Source organism: Molothrus aeneus, chromosome 12, assembly GCF_037042795.1.
Source record: "Molothrus aeneus isolate 106 chromosome 12, BPBGC_Maene_1.0, whole genome shotgun sequence".
Classification (NCBI taxonomy): domain Eukaryota; kingdom Metazoa; phylum Chordata; class Aves; order Passeriformes; family Icteridae; genus Molothrus; species Molothrus aeneus.
The window spans coordinates 3,106,668-3,123,981 of NC_089657.1; the positions used below are offsets into that span (position 1 = coordinate 3,106,668).

Here is a 17,314-nt window from a genome sequence, read left to right on the forward strand (position 1 = left end):
GACTTCTGAAGGCTGACCCCGTGCTATTTGTACCCACCTCATCCCCAGACACAGGTCCTTATGAATAAAGCCACTTAGAGGGGACATTATAACTTAATTCTGTGATTAATGATTTGGATTCTGCTGGTAAACAAACTCTTTCCACTGCAGAGGGACAACGCTGGAGCCAAAGAAAGGGGCAAGAGTACACTGGCCCCTTCATCTGCTGACTATTAAGTTTTCTGGGATGTAATTATTTTTTTTTCTTCTCAGATCCGTGTGGTCTGGTATCCATTTAATCTGCAGTCTGTAACTACATTTTACAGACAGTGAAAAATGAGGGATCTGATGTGTTCCTACAGGCTGGATAAAAGTGTGGAGCTGGCTCCCAGTGTGGGGCTGCTCCCCACAGCTCCTTTAGATATGAACATTATTGCCACTGTGCTGAATGGCTTCCATATTATGGCATAAATCTGTCAATTAGGATTGCAATTAGCATCCCTGACTAATCCTGCCCATGCTGGGAAGTTGCAGCATGCGAGTTCCTCACCAAAGGGGATGGTTTTGTTCCTTCATTATTCCATTTTAATGCCAGCTGACAACTGCAGCAGTGGTGGATAGGACAGAAAATCAAGTTTTCTTTTAAATGGGAGGTGAAGGGTTGATTAGAAGGGTTTCAGCAGAGGGTGAGGTTTGATTTTTCTCTATCACATGAAATTCTATATTCAAATTCACAATATGCATCAGAAGCTTTAAAATGAATGCTCCAGATTTTCTTTAAAATGAATGCTCCAAAGCTGCTCTGAACTTCATGAAGGACTTTGTCATACAGCTTTGTTCTCATGGTCTCTGACAGCACAGCTCTTAAAAGTCTCATAAAAATGAAGTTATTTTAACTGTGTAAACACAACCTCCCCACCATCATATTCTTCTATGGCAAAGCCTTTTCATAATCTCTCAACAGCATAAACAGATTTTTTTAATTTTAAAAATAATGTCTGTAAGCATTTAATGTGCTAAGATTTAATGATGAAAATAATCCAGTCTTCAAATGTGACTAAAACATAATATAAAAAAAAGGAACAACAAAAAGTCGATTTGAGCACTGTGTTTGGTACAACATCTGGAAACAAGGGATTTCTTTCTCTTTTTTTCATGACTTTCTTTATGCCAGTAGAGGGCACAACTGTTTAAATCACATTTATTTCACACACAGTGGGACATAATAGAGGCGATTTAAAAATTCATAGGAAAAAACCCCATCCATTTCCAATAATGAAAATTTTGTGGCATTTTCCTGTATTGTCCGGGAACTGCTAATAGCAAAAAGAAAATTATTTAAATGATTTTTGCATTCCACAACTGCAAGTGTTTGAGTGTTTCTGTCGAGTTCACTATCAGAAAGCAAATTTTTGGGCAATGGGATTAAGGGAATGAAAGATAATGAGATGGAATTGCATGAATAGAATAAAAACCAGTATTAATTTAAACCCAAACCCCATTAATTTGCTGCTTTTAAATAACAGGAGTTGGAATGTTTGTGACTTTTTAATCAAATTTTATATAAAAACTTGGTAAACTTTCTGTACAAATCACCTCTGCAATGGGAAACAACATCTTGGGGTAATTTTTCATTGTATTATTCCACCTGACATCCATGTAAAGGGAATTAGAGAGACTTGGGATAAACCATGGGCTTGAAAATGACAAAACAGCAGTTCTACTTTTCATGCACAGCTTAGGATCCTTTCATCCCAGAGTTTATTTCTGGAAAGGCTTTGAAAAATCCTCAAGTCAATAGATTAATAGCTTACCTGGAATTGTAAAGGAAAAATTAATTAACAGCAAGAGCATCCAGTGGGACAAAGTTTAATAAAACACAGAAAAAAACAGTAACTTGTTTTCTTCCACTTTCTGGCCAACATCTCTAAATTTTTGGAGCCAGCTCTGAGCAGGGTTTCAGTGAGTAGAAAGCCTGATATTGGATTGATTCTACTGCTGAAATTAGAGACGTTATCTTCCAGCCAGCCAGCACTCTGCTGTCAAGGGAAGTTCGACAGAATTATTGAGGAACATGGAAAATTGCCAGCCACGGATGGAATTGGTGCTTGGGAGAGGGGCACAAGAATCATCAACAGCAGGAACTGGGAAAATAATATATTATAAACTTGAATTCTCTTAGAATCTTCCTTTTATTTTAACATTCTCCAAGTGTTTTAAAGTCTGCTTGTGTTCACAAGTGCCCTCACTCTGAGCTGCAGGAACATTCTGGCTGGAGGTCACTGACATGCTGTTTTCCTTATTTTTCCTGCTCAAAGACATTTGCACAGGGTCATTTGTATTCATTACTGATGCAGAGTTTTCCCATCAGGGTATTTGTAGATCTCAAAATTATTAATATTTGATTTAGGGAAGTATTCTTAACCTGGGCAGGCATTAAGGCGTGTGTTTTCATGGAGACAAATGTAAATAGTGGCTGAAATACTTCACCAAATCCAAGCTCCTGGGGCCCTTTTTTGCCTTATTTATCTCTCAGGTAGGCTGGTTTTCATTTTGTTCCTTTCCAGGTCACTGTTATTTATGCTCCTTGTTTTATCTGGCTGCATCTGATCCTGCTGGCAAAGGATGAAATGCATTTACCTTCTCTTTCCCTCAGACAAGTTTGGGATGCCTGAGCTAACTCATGAATGAAACTGCATAATGCTGAAGCCTGAACTTACTTTATTATATTAACATTTAAAGTGTCAGATGATTTTCAAGTTCTACAGAATTACTCCTTGGCTGCATGGAAGGTGCTGTGTAAGAAATGGCTGAAGGGATGAAGGCAGTTCCTGGTGTTTGGCTGCCATGAATTGCCCAGCTAGGAGGGAAAGCTTTGGGAAAGACTAAAATCCTGCATCACATTTGCAAGCAAATATTGTCCCGTTACAGAAATCACTTTAAAAATATAACTTAAGCTCTTTGGAGTAGAGGGAAAAATCCCTGTGAGGCTGAGAAGAGAAGAAAGAGGAGCTGCTGTTTCCTCCTCTCCTCACAGTGCCAGCGATCACATTTCAGAGCACTTTTCAGGAGTATTTCATTGCTGGGCAAGTATTTCCTACCACGTTTCACTGGCAATGCCTTCCTGTGCTTTTGTTTCTGTCTTCATCCTCTGAGCAGCAAATTCAGAGTCGTTTTTTTGATTCATTTACCCTCTGTGGGTTCCCCTCCTCAAAAGTCAGTTTGAGCCAAGGAGAGGAGTCATTTCTCCTCAGTGAGAGCCTCCTGCCCTGTGAGAGCTCCTCAGCACTCTAAACAAAATATCTCATTTCTTTAATAAACTAAGCTGAGCTTTTGGTGGAATTAAAACCCCTCATTAATAAAATGCTCCATATTTAGCAAACTTGAATAGTACATCAGGCAATTTGTTGGAACAAAGGATGGCAGGGGTGGTGGGAATATGATTTTGTGTTTAATTGGATTTGATTAGGAAAGTTACACAGCCCATCACTCAGCTTCCAGGACAGCCATAAAATGTCTTTGCCTTCCACGGAATTGCTGGCCAGGCCTCCAGGCATCAGGCTGGCTCCTGCTGAACACTTCAGCTCAAGGTTGCCAGTTAATGGCTAATGATAAGAACTGATCCCTTGCATTTTAATGGCTGTGACAAAATCAGACAGAAGTACTGCAAAAATAACTTGAAATACAGGGGAGTGATGGTATTTTAATGCCTGGTAGCTGCAGATGTTCAAATTACTGTAATGCTATTAAAATCAGTAGCTATTAATACACAAATATTTCAACGACACACAAAAGCAGAGTCAAAAAACCAAGGCTGAAATAATGACAAAACTAAAATTGCCCGTTTATTGGAATTAGTCTTCAATCACTTCTTTCTAATGGGCAAGAGGCTGCACATCTGACAGCACCACTCTCATTGCTCTCCCTCACAGAGTTCACAGATTGCTTTTATGCCTCCATCTACCTATATGTGAAATCATTTCCCCATTTTAATTTTCTTTCTCTGCGATTTCAAGATCTTGTATATCAGTTTGCACTTGCTGGGCACTTAACCTTCCTATTACCATTTTCTTTCTGTGAGATGCTCTCCAGCACAATTGCACATAATCCACTTTCTTTGATGGCTTTTGGAATAGTCACTGTGGCCTGCTGCAGGTCCTGCCTGCATTAAGGACATTTGCATCCACAGAACACCACTGGGGTGATTACAGAGGTGTAAACCCTGAAATGCAGATTCTGTCAGGGCAAAGTGAGGCTTCCAGTGCTGCTCTTTAATCCAGCCACAGAATTAATTTCCTTCATACAGCCAGAGCCACTCATTAATCCTCCCCTTCCGGCCCTTCCCTCCTGCTGCTCCCAACACCAGTTGCACTCCATTTATTAGCACGAGCAGCAGCTCATGGAGGCACTGAAATGGGAATTTTAACATGCTTGGTGATTTAATCAATTGGGTCCGATGCCAAAAAGAAGTGTTGCCATTGAATTCAGTGAAATTGGACCAGAGCTGTGCTGGCTGCTCCTGAGAACAGAGTTATTTTAAGATAACACCTCCCAGGCCTGTGGAGAGCAGAATTGTCCAAAATCCAGCTGGCCATGGGCACGAGGAGCATGGCTGATGTTGGGTCAGTGTTGGTGACCATGGACCAGGCCAGGGAGTGAATTCAGCTTGTCCTGTGGCACCACCACACCAAGGAATCTCCCCTGGGCCTGTGACACAGATATTCCAAAAAAACCCCAAAAACCAGTTGTTACAGCTGACCTCAATCTTGAAAGAAATGCACAATCCCTTAACTGTGCCTGCACATCAAGGCCTCAGATTAGTTGGTATCAGTGTCAGCTTAAGGAGGGAAGTGTCACTTAAAAATTAGGAAGATTAAATTGACATTAAGCAGTTCTATTTAAACAAGAATCCATAAGTATTACTGGAAAGAGTTGATTTTTTACCCATTTAACTGCATCCAAAGGATCCTATATTTTGTCCATATATTTTTGCCATTGACATATAATTTCTGAAAGTGTGCTTGGAAGAGGTGGGCTGCTCTAACTTTTATACCTAGAAGACTGAAAACTAAATTTTCAACAGGTTTTAAATGCATTTTTAATATTCTACTTTCTAGGCTGTTCCAGTTAATTGAAACTGGTGGTTATTGTCAGTGGTAAGGCCAGACTAATGGTCTTTCATTGAGCCCCTTGGCAAAATCCCACTTTGGCAATGTCCTAGAGATGTTGTACAAACCAAGTTCTGCTTAAACTAGTGAGTTCCTTGGTATTTCTGCCAGTGGTAAGAGAAACCCTTCAAAAGCTAAAGCAGTTGGAGAAAAACACTATTTTGTTTTTTTCTTCTGGAGGAATTTACGGTGTATCTGAGTCTGCTTGTTACTGGTGGCTAAATTTCCATCTCAAATTTGAAAAAAGAAGGTTTGTCAAAGCAGGACACAAAAGTTATGTGGGAAATCCATGTGGTGAAAAGATGAACATGGAAAAACTGCTGGGAAAAGGACACAACAACTAAAGCAGAGGACAGTCAGAGGGTGTAGTTAATAGGAGCAAGAGCTCAGTTGATATTTTAGATCCACAGCTGCCATCAGGATGGACAGGGTTATACCAGGTCTTCAAAACAAATGATTAATTGGGAAGTTTAAATATGATCTTCATGTACCTGCTTACACCTGTGCAGGGGTTTTTTCCCACTTTGATTCTTAGGAAGCCTTAATTAGACAACACTAGAGTAGAAGCACGGCTGTTCTTCACATGTAACTTCAGAGAGCTGTCGACAGTGATGTCTGAATGACAAGTGGAAATGAAAAAAAATCATTAGCTGGAAGGAGCATGAGACTGGTAATTCAGTTGTTATTATTGAAGGTGAATATTGCAGTGGGTTCAGAAGCCCAGATGGCAGAAGGGCAGCACAAGCTCAGGGGCTGTGTGAAAACATTCCAGGTAACCTGAGAGAATTCACTGTCTGCAAATTGCTTCCCTTCAGTAAGTATATGGTGATACTGCACCTTTGCTGTGTTTTCTGAAATGAATACAGGAAAAGCACTTACAACCCCACTATTTCTGTATGCCTGGGTTGCTGGAAAATAAGTGAGGGGAAGAGTGGGTTTTGTCCTTTTTAACTTGTCATCTTAAAGATTAGAGTCATCTTTTCAACCTCACAATCTCATAAAGTGCCTCTCTGACAAACTTAAAATAAAAGTATCTTTTATGTGGCTGAACTTGATACCTATGATAGGAATTTGAAGTCTTTGACTTAACTGAAATTGAAAAAATATATTAGTTGGCCAAAGGAGTCCAAAATGGAGCTGGGCTGGAGGTGACAAAGGACACCAGGCAAGGCAAACTGCAGGATGCATTTTTAAAATTTGAACAGCCTCTGTGGCTGGTCAAGCATAAAAATACAGGCTATCCTTCTCACGCTGGCCTTCACAGCTAAAGCTGCTATTTCCATGAGGAGAGCTGTGCCACAGGTCCCCGACCTTGTCAGCTCTCATAAGACTGGGGTGCTGTGAGCATGTGAGCAGCACAGCTCTGAGGGAGCCAAATCTGCATTTGGGGTTGGCTCCTGCCCCAGGCTCAGCCACTGCCCCACAGAGCAGCTCACAGCACTCTCTACCTGAGTGGGGAACTAAAGCTTGAGCCCAGTCCTAGCTAAGGATTAGTGCAATAATAACTGGAAGTTAGGATTATCTTCCAGGCAAAAGCCCAAAGTGGAGCTTCAGAGATGTGGTGGAGAGATCAGACTGTGCTGCAGCAGCCCAAACAGGCTGGGAGCTCCCTCCTGCTCCATGCCAGGGCTGAGCTGGACCTCGCTGCTACAAACCTCTGAGCTCAGCTCAGGGTAGCTCATTAAATCCCTGGAATTCTGTCATCTCTACGAGTCCTATTTGATCACACTCTGCCAATTAAAAATGCATCTTGTTTTCCTGAGATAATTTATTTTTTGACATCCCTTTCTCAGACCAGTGCCACATTTCATTACAGAAGTGGCTACACTGCTGGACATTTCTTAATTATAAACCTGCACATGCATGGAGAAGTAAGGACATCTCTTCAGGTCAGGGCTCCTGCACCAAGTCTGGGTCAACAGATGCTGTGTCAAGTCTCTACTTTCCCCAGAGGAGATGTCATTGTTTCTCAGCCAGCACATTTCAATAATTCATGACACAACTGGACAGGAAGGGAAATGGAGGGGGCAGTGACTTAAATTTTATTTGCTGAAGAAGCAAATTGTTTTCCTCACATCCTTCCTCCTTATGCCATGAGAGCAAAGCATCACCACCCTGTCCAGAATTCTTCTGTGCACAAAACAACAGCCATTAGGTCCTTTCTCCCTTCTGGGAAGATCCCAGCACAGGGAGGAGCTGGAGCTGCTCAGAGAGCCCAGAGGAGGCTCCAGGATGATGCCAGGGATGGAGCAGCTCTGCTGGGAGGAAAGGCTGGCACAGCTGGGATTGTTCACCTGCACAGGAGAAGCTTTGGGCCGAGCTCAGGGTGGCCTTGCAGGGCCTGAAGGAGCCCCAGGAAAGATGGAGAGAGACAATTGACAGGGGATGGAGTGATGGGACACAGGGAATGGCTTCAAACTGCCAGAGGGCAGGGATGGATGGGATATTGGGAAGGAATTGTTCCCTGGCAGGGTGGGCAGGCCCTGGCACAGGTGCCCAGAGCAGCTGTGGCTGCCCCTGGATCCCTGGAAGTGCCCAAGGCCAGGCTGGACATTGGGGCTGGAGCACCTGGGACAGTGGGAGGTGTCCCTGCCATGGCAGGGGTGGCACTGGAGGGGATTTAAGGTCCCTTCCACCCAAACCATTCTATGGTGCTATGATTGACTCTAATGTCAACACTCCACTATGGCTCTGAAGACAAAGTAATCTCTGGGAAAATTTGACTTCAACTGAGGCACAGGGAGCTAATGTACACTTTATTATAACACACAATTCACTATGCTTTGGGATGCTGAAAGATAATACAGATTTCAGGAAATTTTAATACTACCCGCTAAGGGAAAAAAAAAAAAAAAAAAAAGGAACTTAAAGGAATTCTGCTCAGCCTTAATTACACCACACAGCTCTAATGCTGCGATCAGCCAGAGCCAGATCCAATAAAACCTCCATCCGGCTCCTGCACAGCGACCTACGTGAACCTGACTCTTTCCCTGGGCTTCCAGCCCAGAAACGAGATGCAGTTTTCATTTAAGCCATAACGCCTCAACTCTCCCCGGCAGCGCATCCCCCCTGAGCGGGTGCGTCCAGCGGAGCCCCGGGGGAACCGCGGCCGCCGCCAGCGGAGCATCCCCGGCGCCGGCGGGCCCGGCTGTGTCCGGAGGGGCTGTGCCGTGCTGGGCTGTAGCGGGCTGGGCTGTACGGCCCCGGGGCGGTGAGTTGAGGAGCCGTGAGGAGCGGTGGGCGGGAGATCGCGCCGGGCCCGCCCCGCCGCCGGGAGCGCGGCCAGCGCCGCTCAGAAGAGGCGCCGGGAGCCGCGGGAGCCGCAGGATTACGGCGCTGGCTCCGCGGGGAACGACGGCGCTGCGGCGGCCGGAACGGCTCGGCTGCAGGTGGGCAACTTCGGGGAACAAAGTTGGGCAGCGGTGAGGGGAGCGCAGAGCGCCCCGCATCCCTCGGGGGGGATGGAGCGGGGGAGCGGCACCGGGGACACCGACACCGCTCCGGGCGCGTCCCTGCCTGGCTCGGGGGATGCAGCGCCAGGCACGGGCGCTCGGTACGTGCCGCTGCCCGCCTGGGTGATCCTGGCTGGTGGCATTTGCCAGGCTCCTCGCCCACCTGCAGGGAGCTGCTGTTCCCCCCAGTCCATCTGTCCCGGGGCCAGGGCTCCGCCAGGCGCCCGCGGCTCCCCCGGGGCTGGGGATGCGCTCCGGGTCCGGCGGCGTCGGAGCGTGCGGCTGCCGGCGGTCTGAGCGTTTGCACGGGGTTTGGGCTTTTTCCCATGTAAAATTGTTCTGAATCTGGAGTTGCCCAAGTTCTAAATCTGGGAGACTCTGGTTTTGCTTTTAATTAAGTGCTAATTGTCTCAAATGCGAGAAGGCGCGGACGGGAGCTCGCCCCCAGCTCTGGTGGCGGCGTTGGTCTGAAACAGCCCCCGCACACCGCGCCAGTGAACGCTTGTTGAGAAGCTCTTTCTTTTCCCTCTCGAATGAGAATTTCTCTCTTTCTGCACGTCCCCCGCGGCCGTTCGGGTTTGACCGAGTCGTGGCCACGGCGGAACTTTGCCGTCAGCCGGGCAGGGCAGACCGAGCCGGCCCCAAGTTTCAGCCGCTCCCCGCGGCAGCCCCTGCAGCGCTCCCCGGCTCTGCTGCTCCTTCTCTGGCCGCTCATCTGCCTTCCCTTGCAACTTCATGGCTCATACCTGGCTGGGTGCGAGCTGCTGGTGTCCCCAGCATCGCGGTGTGTCACCTTGTTGGCAGTTCAGCGTGGTGCCTGGCTGTGGTTAACCCAAATCCAAGCACCATTTTGTTGGATGCGTCGGAGGGAGATCAGCCCGTTCCTGATGGGGAATGATCCAGGGATAGCCTTGGGTGAGAACTGGTTAGTTAGGTTAACCTTATTGGTGCCACTGACACACGAACAGAATCAATACTGATTTTTTACACGGGGGGGGGAAGAATTCCAGTATTTCTATTGAGTGCAAAAATCAAAACCAAGACCTTAATGAAGAGCAAGAAACTCTCCAAAGTATTGACTGCTGTATTTTGCAAGAGAAACTCGAACTCCGGCTTAAGCTGCATGCCAGGCTTGTTCAGTGATGCGTTTTTTAAATGTATATGGGAAAATATGAACGAAATACTAAAATCAGGAATGGAAATACTGAACTTGTAGGCACTGAAAGTGTGTTACTACCCACGTGGAATTGTTCCGAAAAGTTGTTTATCATGCAAGAGACTTCCCACAGTAATCTGGCAAATGCATTTGTGAAAGCATTTGAGGGGAATGATTGGTGAAGGTGCTGAACTCTTGCCAAACGCTGCCGACTTGGTGCTGGGGCTGCCGCTAAAGGTGCTGTGAGCTCTGTCCTGCCCCGCTGGCTCTTCAGGGCTCCCAAAGATCCCTGCTCCTTCTGCTTCTGCCTCTCACTCCCTAGCACGGCAGGGGATGGATGGAAGCACTGCTGGAAGCTGGGCTGTTTGCTGGAATAAAGCAGTGGGAGGTGCTGCTTGCTGGGAGCGCAGCATCTGCGAGCTGCCAGTGGCTCTGGGGTTTTTCCAGAGTGGGTTTTGTGGATGTCACCTCCATGAATAGAACAGGTAGGGGCTGTCTAGCTGGTCTGCAGCTTGGTTTTCTTCTCTGTTAAGACAGTTAAACCACTGGATTTTGGGGGATTTGTGACAAGCTCTGGTGGTGACTCCTGTGGCTCACTCAGCTCCAACGTTGGTCACCTAAGTTTGGGTCTTGCTCAGAAATCCGAGCGTGCACCCAGCTGGCTGCACACCCTGCAAAGCTTTGAGCTTTGAAAATGAAATGAAATATGGATATGAAATATGGACCTACCTAAACTACTTGTTCTTTAAATCCCTGAAGATCACGTCACCGTAGCTAAGGAGCAGTGCCATATTTTCTTGTCACTTTTCTATAATGCTTCTGAAGTTTCCACCCACAAATGCTTCCAACCACTTGTGCAGGGGCGGTGGTTTTGGTTGTTTGTTTTTGTTTCTGAGCTAGCTTTGCTGTCTTTGATGTTGTTTATGTTTATGTTCTTGTGGGAATTTTCCCATTGCAATACCACAAGAACATTTTAATGTTGTTGTGATACAGCAACGGGAGGCTTCTGCAAATAGATTCAATCTTTTTACTGCTCTTCCTGGAAGAGGCTGAGTCTTACAAGTGACATAAGCCAGTGGTTTTATATGTATGGAAATCATCAGGATTTACTTTGATACCAGGAGACACAGATTAACTGCAGTCTGCAAGCAAGATTTTTTTGTGTATTCACAGTGGTGTGAGGAGTCTGAGGAGCCAGCAAACCTGCAGGGACAGGGAAGGGATCAGTGATGAGGAGTGACTGGGGCTGGAGGTGAGCATCCCTCCTGACTTTGGATGACTTGAGAAAGAATTCTAAGCCTGGTCTTGGTTTACTAGAAAATCAAGGAAAATAGGAAGTTTGTTCATATACAAAGTAATTTTTTATCCTTCTTGGTGCTCAGCTTGGAGCTAGGTCTGTCTTGCTGTGCTGCCAGATCCATAATCTACCAGTTCACGTTGGGAAAGCAGGGAACAGTGGATTAGAGTCCCCTGGGATGCATGCACACATGGAAGTTGAACACTGTTGGAGATACAAGTGATGAAAAATGACTTTTTTCAAGGGACCTTTGTAATGCAAGCCTGGCTTAAGCTCCTGTTGTGCATGGGTGATGTCAAGATGGGTTAAATGGCAGGATACTCTGACTTTTGTTTGGAGAAGCTTAGGAATTTAATGTTTTGGTTCTTCAGAACTGAACGTGCCACAGGAACTGGCTCTGGAAATGGACTTGCCTTGGTGCTTTGTTGCTGCTGCCTTTAAAATACATCTGCAGTGACAGCAGTTCTTGTTTCAGGTATTGTTGGTTGGTTGGTTGGTTTTGCAGCTCTAAAGCTGAAGTTTCCCTCTCTCAGCCAAACCAGGGATAATTCAGTCCGTGATTAGCCCATTGAAAAACAACTGGAATGCAGAAAACTTAAATTGGAAGAGCTGTAGTTCCCTCCTGTGCCAACATCTCCACCTTTGATTTAGTGAAGCTGTTTAGAATTGTAGCCCAAACTTTTCAGTGGAGATTTGATGGTCCACATTTTGCGGGATGTGATGTAGGAAAATTAATTGCAGGAAAAAATTAAACAATTATCAGTGATACCTTGTAATGTGCCTAAACAGGAAAGGATTAGGTCAAGGCTGCAGGTTTGTATAAGCTGATTCAGAGCTCAAAAAGCCACACAGTTCTTGGTCCACGGAGACAGATGAAAACCAGATCAGAGCTGATGGCCTTTTAAACAGAAGTGTACCCAGGAGAGCACTGCTGGGGTAACAAGAGTGGGAAGGGGGAAAAAAACCTTTGAGCTTTGACTACAGCCAACTGAAATTTATTTATATTGATTTATTTTTTTTAGTGTGCTGTCTAATACAAAGAAAAGATTTAATACAGACTGAGGGCAAGTGGCAGGAGTTCAGAAATCTTATGGATTCTTGATTGAGTGAAGGTGGTGGGCAGCTGGTGAAATAATGGAGTTAGGTGGTATTTTATTAGTGAAAAGTAAAAATCTGCATGTTGAAATTTGGTCAGATGAAATGCAGGTCATAGTGTTTATAGCATTGGCTTTATTTTTAAACAGCAGTCAGTTTTATACCCCTAAAATTTCACTTTTAAAGTGTAATAAAGTATAATATTATTTAAAATAAGTAATAATTTCATTTGGCATAGCTAATGTAGACGTTTTTCCAAAATTACAACATCCAGGCATTTTTCTCTTGAAAATTTTCTCTATTAATTAATGTCAAGAATAATTAATTAACTGGCAGAGGTGTTGCACTTCCAGCTGGGGGAGGCAGCAGTGGGAGCTGCTGAAGTTGTGCTCAGCCCTGGACAATCCCACCTGCAGCTCATTCTCTTCTGGAGAAACCCATTTAATGGGAACAGCCAGGATTTGAAACCTGGAGATGTATTTTAGTGTTTTCTTAATCCTGCTTGCACACAGGAGGAACTTTATCTGTGTTTGACTGAATCATGAAACGCTTAAAATCTGGACTGCAGGTCTGGGGGCTCCCAGAAAATGAGCTCTGGGGTGCAAAAGGCTTGGGAGTGAGTGGTGATAGCAGAAAAGCAGGGATAAGCAGACTTGTCTGTTTTTTGTTTCTTTTTTTATTTTTGTCAGCCAGTTCTTGGTTTCTGGCAAATACAAATAATGCATTTCTGAGCTGCAGTGTGAGGGGGAAGCGCTGCCTGTGATGGCAAGGAGGGGTGAGCAGGAAGGAGCTGAAAAAAACTCTTTGTGCAAGGGAAATCTGACTTAAAAACAGTGCCACCAACCTCCCTGAGACCCGGGGACCCTTGTGCCCCCTGATATTTATTCTGCAATTCCAGGATGGAGCAGGGCTCCTGCAGGCCCTCAGCAGGTGTGTGAGAGCTGTCTCTGCTTTCCTGAGCCCAGCTTATTTGCAGAACGAGTCCAGAATGGCTAAACTGCTTCAGCAGTTCCAGATTGGTCCCTCTACACTGGGTTTAAATGAAGAAAGAAGTAAATAAAGCAGTTTTTAACCCTAATAAGCCCTTTGTGTGGTGCATCAAGGAAGCTGTGGAGTCCAGAGCTTCTCTCTGAGGGCTGATGGACACACAGCACTGCAAGAGGCACCAGGTAAGGGCAGTTCTCCTACCATTCCTACAGATCTATTTCTGTCCTGTTCCCTTGGTTTTGAGATCTGTGGTTGAGGAAGAACCCACTTGTACAGTTAATTTTAACAGAGACGTGAGAAATCTTGAATTTACTGTAGCTTTGAAAAAGTGGTTTGAGCCTTGTTGAAACATTATGGTTAAATCCAGATTCCTGTTCCACCAACTTTACAAGTGGTAATGAGCTACCCTGGTATTAACTATTCTAAAAACTCTCACTATTCCTGTTTGAAAAAAAGAAAAAAAAATCCTACTGCTTTTCTAGCCCTGCTGAAATCACAGTGCCATGTTCCTGATGTGGGAAGCATATTTCACTTCAATAGGCCTTGACAATTCTGAAGAGTATTACTGCTCAACATGTTCAGGCCTTTTGTGAAATGTAAAATATAATAAATTACAGCTGTTTGTAGCTGTAAACCTCTCGTTGGAGTAAACTAGTGGGGAAAATCAACTGGTTTTCCACAGTCTGGCTTAATGTGAAGCATGTCCAGCATCCCTTTTGTTGTGCTGAGGTCAGGACAGTAATTTCCAGTGTACTGCAGTGCTTGACTACATAAGGAGCAATTCCTGTCTAATCCAATCCAGGGTGGATCAGTAAATGATAAATTCTGTTTAGCTTGCAAGCATACAGATTTTCATAGTTCATTTGCAGAAGGATCACGCATCTCTGCATTTGAAGACATTCCATTTGTTGAAGTTGGCATCTCTTAGCATTCCTGGTGAAATGTGCAAGATGAAAAACACTGTTCTAATGACATATTACTGTGGAGTATTTTACAGGGAGAAACCAGCAAATTTAGCTGCAGACACTACTGTTTGTTCCCCTGGATATTGCAAAATATTTTGATTTTTATCCTGCATTCTTAAAGCTCGGTGCAGTCACCTGGCTGTGTCTGTCCCACCTGTCCCTCTGTCCTTCTGCTTGAGGAGAGCTGGATTGTAAAGCCATGAAAACAGGGTCTGATTTTGCCAGAGTGGGGGAGATACTTGATTTTTATGGGATGCTGGAACAGGTAATAGCCCTTGGTGTGGTCCTGGGTGGTGCAGTTTTCATATCAAAATCTCCTGACTAAAATATCAGCGTTCCTGTGATGACTTTTTCTTTGTTTAATATGAAATTTTTGGTGCCTGCTGCTGCGAGTGGGGTGCAGGTTGTTGTGTGGGCAAAGCAGAGTGGGAGGAGAGCTCTCTGCAGCACCCTGGGTAATTTAACATCTCAGCCCAGTGTGTTGGTGTCGCTTGTAAATGACAATAAAAAGAAAAGGCTGTATATGCATGTTTGCTCTGCCAGGGTAATTGATAAGGCAGGGTGTAATTGGGAACATTTCTGCCAGGTCACTGCCTGAACACCAGCACCTCTTTGCCTCTGAAGTTTGTGTGCTCAAGCAGGACAATTAAATAATAAATGACCTTTTTTCACTTTTTAAAAACAAATGCTCTAAAGAAACAGGATGAAGAACCATTAGCATCTATCCTGACACAGGTGCTTTCCTTTGCACTGTTAGGATCAGTAGAAGACCCCAGGTTTCTGTGGTTTGCAGTCCTTCAAGTGCATCACTTGAGCATTTAAGAGCAGGTTTTTAGCAGTGTGCACCTCCTTTGGATAAAGATTCACTGGCTGAGCTTTCCACCCCACAGAAAATGTTTTGTTGTTTTAGACTCAAGATCTCATCATTGATCCTAAGAGGAGGAAGATTACCTTGATTTACCTGCCCTAATGTCTTCCTATTAAAAAAGGTAGAAGTTGGCTGGCTAAATTGATGCTGAAAACTTGAGTATTGTGTGTTGGAGTTGAATTCCAGTTTACCTGGACCTGTGTTAGCCCAGGGCTGCATTCACAGACCCCAGGAGCTCTGTGCCATTCCTGCCTGCCTGCGGGGGAAATGCACTGGAATGGGTTTTTGTCCTTCTAGAAAAGGTGAGGGGCAGCAGCTGCTCATGTGTAACCCTGTCCCATTTTGGGCATTGACTTCTGTTCTCCTCTTGACTGAGCAAGAGTTAGCTTTCCTCCTAGAAGGGGCTAAATTAATGTAAACCAGAGCTCTTTTCCTCTTCCCCCCCATTTTTGAGGGGCTGCATTCTCACACAGCACTACTCCTCCCATTGATTGTCACATCTTTCCTGGCCTGAAAATCCTGTTGAGATTACAGTGGAAAAAGCAGTGAAGCCTTACAGAGAACTGGCAAACTGTTTGTAGAATCAAATGCAGTTCTTGGAGGGGTTGCATCCATGTGGTAGTTTTCCTTTTAGTTGTTGAGCCTAATCTGATTATATAGATCTTGCAGTTTTTCAATTTCTCACTATAATTTTCGTAGCTATTTGATTTTGAATCTCACATGGACTATTTTAGCTCTTGTGTTGCTGAAGAAAATAACAATTGCTATGGCCCTGGTGAAGAGCAGTGTTTCTAATGCTTTAAAAGCTGTAGTTTACAGTCTCCTTGAGCATCTCTTTTCCTCCATAAGCTTAAAATGCAAACAGAAGACGTGTTACATCTAACAGTGCTGTTCTTCTGCAACTGTTAAATGAAGGATAAGTCAAGTTTCATGCCCTCTGCTCCTGGAATAAGAGATTGTGGATTTTTCTTGGCACTTCTTTTCTGTAGCAGGTTCTTCCCTGCCCCAGAGCTGTGCTTCACACACACTAAAATCCTGAGATAAGAAAGTTCCAGTGTGTCACCAGGTGCACTTGGAGACTGGAAAGTTACTCTGCAGTTGTGTCCTCTTACAAAGCAGCTGAAATAACCTGGACCTTGAGGAAATTGCCCATCCTCTTGAGAGGCACAGCCTGGGAGCTCCTGCTGCAGAGGGGAGCGCTGCCAGCCCCTGGGGTGTTTGCTGAGCCCTGGCCTGGGCAGTGACACCCCTGGAAGTGGTGGTGGTGGCACTTGGTGCCTCTCCAGAAGGCACTGAGCTGAAAGAAAGGACTTTTCCCATCTTTTTTTCAGGCTTCCTTCAACAGGAGCATCTCTCTCCTGTTTGTTGCTCATTCAATTCCCAGCTTGGATGGAACTTAATCAAGCCTGTTGTAAGTCCTTAGGGCTTTGACCTTGTCCCTGTCCTGTCCCATAAATACCCTTGATGAGGCCCAGTGTGGGTTGATAGGTTTATTTCCAGGTATATTTCTGGGTTTGTTTCCAGATGAAGAGTCTGACCAGCCCTCAGTAGTTGTGTTTGGTGACTGGAATGGCTGCAGAGTTTAAACTCCTTTCTAAAGCTCTTCTACTTTCAAAAGTACCACCACAAAGCAGCTTCTTCATAGTCAGGTGTAAAAATCTGTAATCCTTCAGTGACGAATGTGAAATAATCTCTGGCTCAGAAGTTGGTGTGGGGTTTACTGTGCCATTCCCCAAGTCATGCAAGGGAAACATCAAGGAAAGCAAACACGGAACTCATCTCCTTCCCTAAACCATGCCTGGCTCTTCCTGGACAGATTTTTCTCGGGAAGGGACTTGGGTTTTTTGCTTCTTTCCTTGGTCAGAGGGCAGGATGGCTCGTGAAGTGTCTGTCCCAAGTGTAATTTAACCTGAGCACTGTTTGCCATCACTCGCTGGATGTTCTCCAGGGTTAAGAAAGTTGCAAAAGCTCCTTATCTGGAGCTAAGCAGCTTAAGGAAGTTGCAAAGCTCCAGCACCTTGTGCTTCTCCTGTGCAGCTGTTTTAGCACAGTCCTCTCTTCCCCCAGCATCTGAGCATCCTGATGATTGTGCAGATTTTGATAACCTGCTCAGTTATCTCCTCCTGCAAGAACAAAAAGCTCCCAGATCGTTGTGTGGCTGTGGGTACAGAATGAAAACACAACAGTAAAATGTGTGAAACTGATGGAAAACTGTGCTGTGGTTTGGGATTAAATCTGGAGTTTTCTCCAGTCTGTTCTCCTTCTGAGATGGGCTCTTCATTACTTCATGCAGAATAGGCATCAGTTCTGATCTGGGTCATTGAATCCTTTTAATTCCTCACCTGCT

At 44.9% G+C, this 17,314-nt stretch overlaps 1 protein-coding gene across 1 annotated transcript in view; it reads left to right on the forward strand.

Annotated features, from left to right (window-relative positions):
• The first annotated feature begins 8,455 nt into the window (after window positions 1-8,455).
• CNTN3 (contactin 3) overlaps window positions 8,456-17,314 on the forward strand; it is a 104,342-nt gene continuing 95,483 nt past the window's right edge. The window contains exon 1 of the mRNA XM_066557785.1: window positions 8,456-8,536. The gene's annotated coding sequence lies outside the window, so the exon portion shown is untranslated. The remainder of the gene's footprint in view (window positions 8,537-17,314) is intronic.